Here is a 6,664-nt window from a genome sequence, read left to right on the forward strand (position 1 = left end):
AAAAAAAAAAAAAAAAAACCACACAGCTCACTGCCATCAAATCAATTCTGACTCATAGCAACCCCCATTGGGTTTCCAAGGAGGTAAATCTTGACGGAAATAGATTGCCCCATATTCCTTCTGCAGAGCACCTGGAGGCATTGAACCACCAAACTTCTGGTTAGCAGTCAAATGCCTCAGGCATCGCACCACCAGAGCTCCTTTTGGTAAACAGCCTTCAGTGGGGGTCTCTATGAGTCAGAATTGACTTGATGGCAGTGACTTAACGTCAGCTATGGAACACTTCTTGTTGAGCACACATGATATTTTATTTTCTTTAATTTTGGTGAGACACAAAATGTATATGTAAAAATTATTCAACAAGCCTTATCCAAATACAAGGATGTTTATTAATATTAAGTTATTTGGTACAAAATTTCAAATAATCTAAAATGCTTATGCCTTGTTATTTTAGTTTATTAACACTATCGTATTCAAATTTTACTTTTCTAAAATAGAAAGCTCTTTTTTTAAGAATTAAGAATATAGAAATATGGAAACAAAGCAAAATGAGAAATAATTACACTTTCTAGAGAAACAATTTTAAGTCTTTGGAGTATTTTGTTCTTTTCTTCTTTTAAAAAAATGAAAATTAGATTTTCAAAATACATTGTTATATAACCTTTTTTAAGAAAAAAAATGATATATTTAGTTTTAATCATTGCTTTTTTATTGTAACCTGTTTTTTAAAAAATAATACATGTAGTCTTCTTTCCATGTAAAAAAAAATGCATGGCTCTATATCATCAATTCATTGGCCACATTGCCTTCTATTCTATAAACTCAGTCATCTCCAGTGACAGATTTACAACGAGACATAAAATAAACTTACGATAATTACATTGAATTTCATGATTAGATTAATCAATGTAGAGAGCTCCAGCTTTTGATAATGAATATTTTAGATATGTTTTTGATACTTATCATACACAGAAGCCAAATAAAACCTGATCACATATAAGATGAATTCCCTGTATAACATTTCTGCAGTAGATTACACATATATTTACTACAGCATGAGATATAATGACTAAGTTTTATGTTTATGTTTTTCATTTTAGACTGAAAGCTCCTATAACTCATGAATAATGTTAAATTCATCTTTATATCCTCAGTTGACTCAGTTTCTGATGCACAGTAGGCATTTGTTGAATTAATCAATGGATAAATAAATTTCAGACTTGCCATCCTGCCACCAAGAAACTAAGCTGAATTTCTGAACATCACCATTACTGAGTTTCCAGTCCAAATAATATTGGACAGAATCATGTGTGACTCTGACTAAACTTGTCAGCAGGATCACATTTAGATCTGGTTACCCACTAATCCCAACTTGCCTTATATCCCTGACATTCTTTAGGGTCCACTCTAAATATAAGCTTCTGTAGTCATTTTCTCTATTTCATATTTTCAACTATTTGCTCAGAACTTCTCTTTTTCCATCTTTTTCTTCCTAAGTGCTTTCCCCCTGTACTTGCTTTTTGGTGAATGGTTCTCCTTTCTGTTGATCAATTAATTTAGCACTTACTAAAACCCAAAAAACCAAACTCACTGCCCTCCAGTCAGACCTGGCTCATAGCGACCCCTCCTTGGGTTTCCAAGGTAGTATCACTAGGGAAGTAGATTGCCCAGCCTTCCTTCTGAGGAGTGGCTGGTGGGTTTGAACTGCCAGCCTTCTGGTTAGCAGTCAAATGCCTTAGGCACTATGCCACCAGAGATCCTTCTTGGGCAGTAGCAGTAGCCAATAGAAAGAAGCACAGCCCTATAATTAGCTTTTGAGGCGTGGGCCTTAATTGCCAGCTTAGAATCTTTCTCCTGTCTGGTATGGCAGAGAAAGTTCATCAGATGATTTTTATATTAGTTATGTTTGCTGCAGAGTTGATGGAAACACTGGGATATGAGCTCATGAGACAATTTCCAAAAGATGGTGCAGGTGAAGAAAGGAGAAGAGTGTTGTTGAGATTCTCAAGGGGTACAATTAAAGCTGCATCTTAGAAATTATTGTGAAGTCTTCAGTCTCCCCTTGGGCTAGTTTGTGACTCACTCAAGAGCCCTTTGTGTGACATCCTTTCTTCAGTTTTCACATAGTTTAGGGTAAATTAGCCCCTAGTGTGAAGGCAGGAAGAATATCTTAAAAAGGCAATGGTGAGCTATCCATATGGATTTACAAAGAACTTCTTTCTGTTTTTTGGAAAAGCCTTATTCTCTATGAGGTGTAGAGAATGTTAAACATGTACATTGTTTATATTCTCTAAGGCTGTGTTTTCATGCAATTGACATCTGTAAATTTTTGCTTCCAGGTTTTAATTACTGATAGGCTTTCTTTTCTATTCAACCTATTTGCTCTGTTCTTTATTCCTTCTTTTGTATTTTAGATTATTCAAGTAATTTCATTTTCCCCATTAGCTTTTTAGTTATATATTCTTGAATAATTATTCTAGTGATTACAATATGCATCCTTGATTTACTACAGTCTATGGTAGCGTAGTGTCTAAGGTGCTTGACTGCTAACCAGAAGGCTGGCGATTCAAACCCACCAGCCACTTCTCAGAAGGAAAGTTGGGCAATCTACTTCCATAATGATACTGCCTCAAAAACCCAAGGAGGGAAGATGAGTCGGGTCTGACTGGACAGCACATAACAACAACAACAACATACTTTAAATTAGTACTTTTTAACCACTTCTTGAACAATTCAAGATTATAGTAATGGTTATAACCTATTTACTCATATATTTTATTTCTACATATGGTATAAATCCCACAAGATATTGTAATTATTGTATAATCGGTCAATAGTTTTATATTTACTCATATATTTATCTTCTCTAGTTTTTCATTCCATTTTGCACTTGAAGACCATTCCTTTCTCACTGCATTGCAAAGTCAACTTAGCACTAAACCAAGTGACTTTCTGTATGGGTCTTTTATTGGACTTGATAATTGGTTACCTTGGCTTCTTTGCTTACCTTTGCCCAAATATCACAATGACATAACTTTTGTGATAAGTCTTTATATCCGGAAATATAAATCCGCAGTTATTTTTTTCCTCCTTTCTCCCCTTCCTTTCTTTTCTAAATCTTACCCTTTTCCTACTCCTTCTCCTCCTCCCTCTTTTCTTCACTATTCTTTTTTCAAATAACTAGTTAGAATAACCAGAATAACCAAAAATCCCAAACCCACTGCCGTGGAGTCAGATCCAACTCATAGAAACCCCTCCTTGGGTTTCTGAGGTGGTGTCTCTACGGAAGTATATTGCCCAATCTTCCTTCCAAGGAGTGGCTGGTGGGTTTGAACCACCAGCCTTCTGGTTATCAGTCAAATGCCTTAGGCACTATGCCACCAGAGACCTCTTTAAAGTGGTGAAGAGCAAAGATGTCTCTTTGAAGACTAAGGTGTGTCTAACCCAATGCATGGTATTTTCAATCACCTCATATGGGTACAAAAGGTGGACAATGAATAAGGAAGATAAAAGAAGAGTAGACGCTTTTGAGCTGTGGTTTGGCAAAAAATAATGAAAGTACCATGGATTGCCAAAAGAATTAAAAAATCTGTCCTGGATGAAGTACAGCCAAAATGTTCCTGGGAAGCAAGAATGGCCAGACTTCGTCTCACCTACTTTTGTTATGTTGTGAGAAGGGACCATTCTCTTGAGAAGGACATTGTGGTAGTTCAGTTTGTGTGTCAACATGGCTGGGCCTAGTTGAATGGCTGGGCAGCTGGATGTAATATTCCTCGTAATGAGACTGGTAATGAGCTCCATGGTGGAATCTACTGTGAGCAGCTGAGAGCTGTCTTAGGGAATGTGGTCTGCTTCCTGTATATAAGCAGAAGCCTTGGGAAATGGCCTCTAGCTTATGGCAGGCTTGGATCCTGCATGTAGCCATGTCATTATTCAGCAGCCTGCCATGTTCTGCCAACCTAGGAACTTACAATGGACTTGAATTAATGGCCTGCTGTGTGGTTTGGTAACATCAGGACTGTGCCATTTTATTTGTTGACCTTGGGCTTATTAGCCCCATCAGCCAGTACTGCCTGAGTGAAGAAAAGCCTCTAGCTTCAGTGAGCCGGGAGCAAGAGCCAAAGCTAAAGCCCAAGGTCGAGGGGCTTTCACACAGCTTCTAGAGCCTGGTACTTTGAACTTGGACTTAAAGCCCCCAAACTGTGAGAGAATAAACTCCTGTTTGTTAAGACCATCCCATTTGTGGTATATTCTTGTCAGAGCAGCACTAGGTAACCAGAACAGATATCATGCTTGATAAAGTGGAGGGTCAATGACGAAAAAGGAGAAGGTCCTCAACAAGGTGGATTGACACAGTGGCTGCAGCGATGGGTTCAGGTGTAGCAAGGATTGTGAGGCTGGCACAGGACAAGGGCAGTGTTTCATTCTATTGTACATAGGGTTGCTATGAGTCAGAGCCAACCGGACAGCCCCTAACAATAACAACAACAACATTTAGTATTACATGGTACCAATACACTGCAATTTATTTGCCCATTCTCTATTCATGATCATTTCAATGATTTCATATAAAACTAGGACTACCTTTTAAATTTTCCCAAAAATAACTGCTAGAATTTTGGTTGGTATTTTGCTGAACCTATACACCAGTTTGGAGAGGACTGATACCTTTATCAGTATTCTGAATTTCAATTCATGAAATAATATATCCTCCATTTATTTAAATCATCAATGTTTTTTCTATCATGAGGTCTTGTACATCTTTTATTGGATTTATTTTTAGACATTTGATAATTTTATGATGCCATTATAAGTGGTATAATTAAAGATATTTTATAATTTTCATTGCTGGTATATAGAAATAATATTTGTGTATTGTCTCAAATTCAATAATTTTTAAAAATCTACCTGCTAATAATGATACTTTCTTGGAACACTATTTTGGATATTATACAATTATATCATTTTTATTTCTTTCAGATATTATACATAAATGTATACAATTACTTCAATTTTGTATCTTAACTTTCCACTCCATATAATTTTCTTTCATTTTTCCTACCTGGTTGCACTGGCTAGAACTGCAAGTACAATGTTGCATATCCTTGACTCCTTTTCTCCAAGAGAAAAGCTTTCAAATTAAACCAATAAGTGTATTTACCATATGTTTATTTTTTAAAAAAGAAAACATTTTTATCAGTTAAGAAGTCATTTTTTATCCCTATTTTGCTAAGATATTTTTAAATAGGTGACCATTGAATTCTATTAAGTGTTTTTTCTGTATGTTTTGATAAGATATGATGTTTATACTGTTATTTTATTTATGTGATGAATTACATTGATTGATTTTCTAATGTTAAATCAAACGTGATTTTCAGGTATAAACACAATTTGGTCTTGATTTTTTTCTTAACATATTTTTCATGGTTATGGTCATGACTTAGCAGCCTGATTAAACTAACCCTTCTGAAAACTTTAAATACTAAATCTGGGGAATATACATACAAGCAACCATTTGAAGATACTGGAGAGCAATCAACACAGGTAAGACCTCAGGGACTCCAGTTCCAGAAAGAAGGTAAAAACAAGGAAAAGAGTTCCACATTCACCTTTTTTTTCTCTCTCTTCTCTGAGGATCTTTGACAATTCACTAGCTAGAGGGGAATATGGGGATGTGAAGGCATGGGGAAGAGACTGAGGTGGCAGGACAGAGGGCTAGTCTCAGTAGGACACACTAGTTTTACTGAGCTGTAGAGAGAGATTTGGAGTTTGCTGCTGTCAAAACAACAGGTGAGGAAAAATTCTTGAGATGTAGACCACAGAGAAGTAACCACAAAATTTGATAAAATCTCCCCTCAAGGAATTTTTGGATTCCTGAGTCTCTCCTAAGGTGCTATGTTGGGGTAGTGCTTAAGGCATTTGATGGCTAAGCAGCAAGTTAGCAGTTCAAACCCACCAACCACTCCATGGAAGGAAGATTGGGGCAATCTATTTCCATAAAGATTTACAGTGTTGAAAACCCAGTGGGGTCTGCTATGAGTTGGAATCCGCAGTGATTTCGGTTTTTGGTTTGGAAGTTGCCCATGCAAGATGAGACTTCCAGAGATCTAGTAGAATGCAGAAACTGAGAGTCTAAAGAGATGAGCAGAGATTTCAGGAGTCATAGGCTGCAAGGAGTACAGAAATAGAAGTCGGGGCACACTAAACAGGAGGGGTTTTGGTAAACAGTCTAAATTTGCAGTTGAAATCTAAGGAAAGCCATATTACTGGAGTAAAGGCCATCTCCCAGGAGTAAGACCAAAACTGACATAGACCATCTTGAAAACACATAAAAGTAATTTTTAAATGGGACTAAAACTATCTGCCTCTACTCTATGTACCTGCTAGAAAAAAACTTTATCTTGATTGCGTTGTGACACCTAATGTCTTCAGAATTTTTTAGATACAATTTCTTGAATTAAAAAATAATTTTAAAAAAATGAGACATGCTAAGAAATAGGACTAAATGATCAAAAACCAAGGGAAGAAAGAGATAATAGAAATAGACTCACAGATGTTTAAGGTGTTGGATCAACAGTAGGATGAACAATTATGTGAATGACACCAATTTTTTTAAAATCTGGAAAAGACATTAAATGTGATTTTTTTTAATTAATATTATTCT

The sequence above is a fragment of the Orycteropus afer genome, unplaced genomic scaffold (assembly GCF_000298275.1).
Source record: "Orycteropus afer afer isolate SDZICR_OR568_19922 unplaced genomic scaffold, OryAfe1.0 scaffold00292, whole genome shotgun sequence".
In the NCBI taxonomy this organism is placed as follows: Eukaryota; Metazoa; Chordata; class Mammalia; order Tubulidentata; family Orycteropodidae; genus Orycteropus; species Orycteropus afer.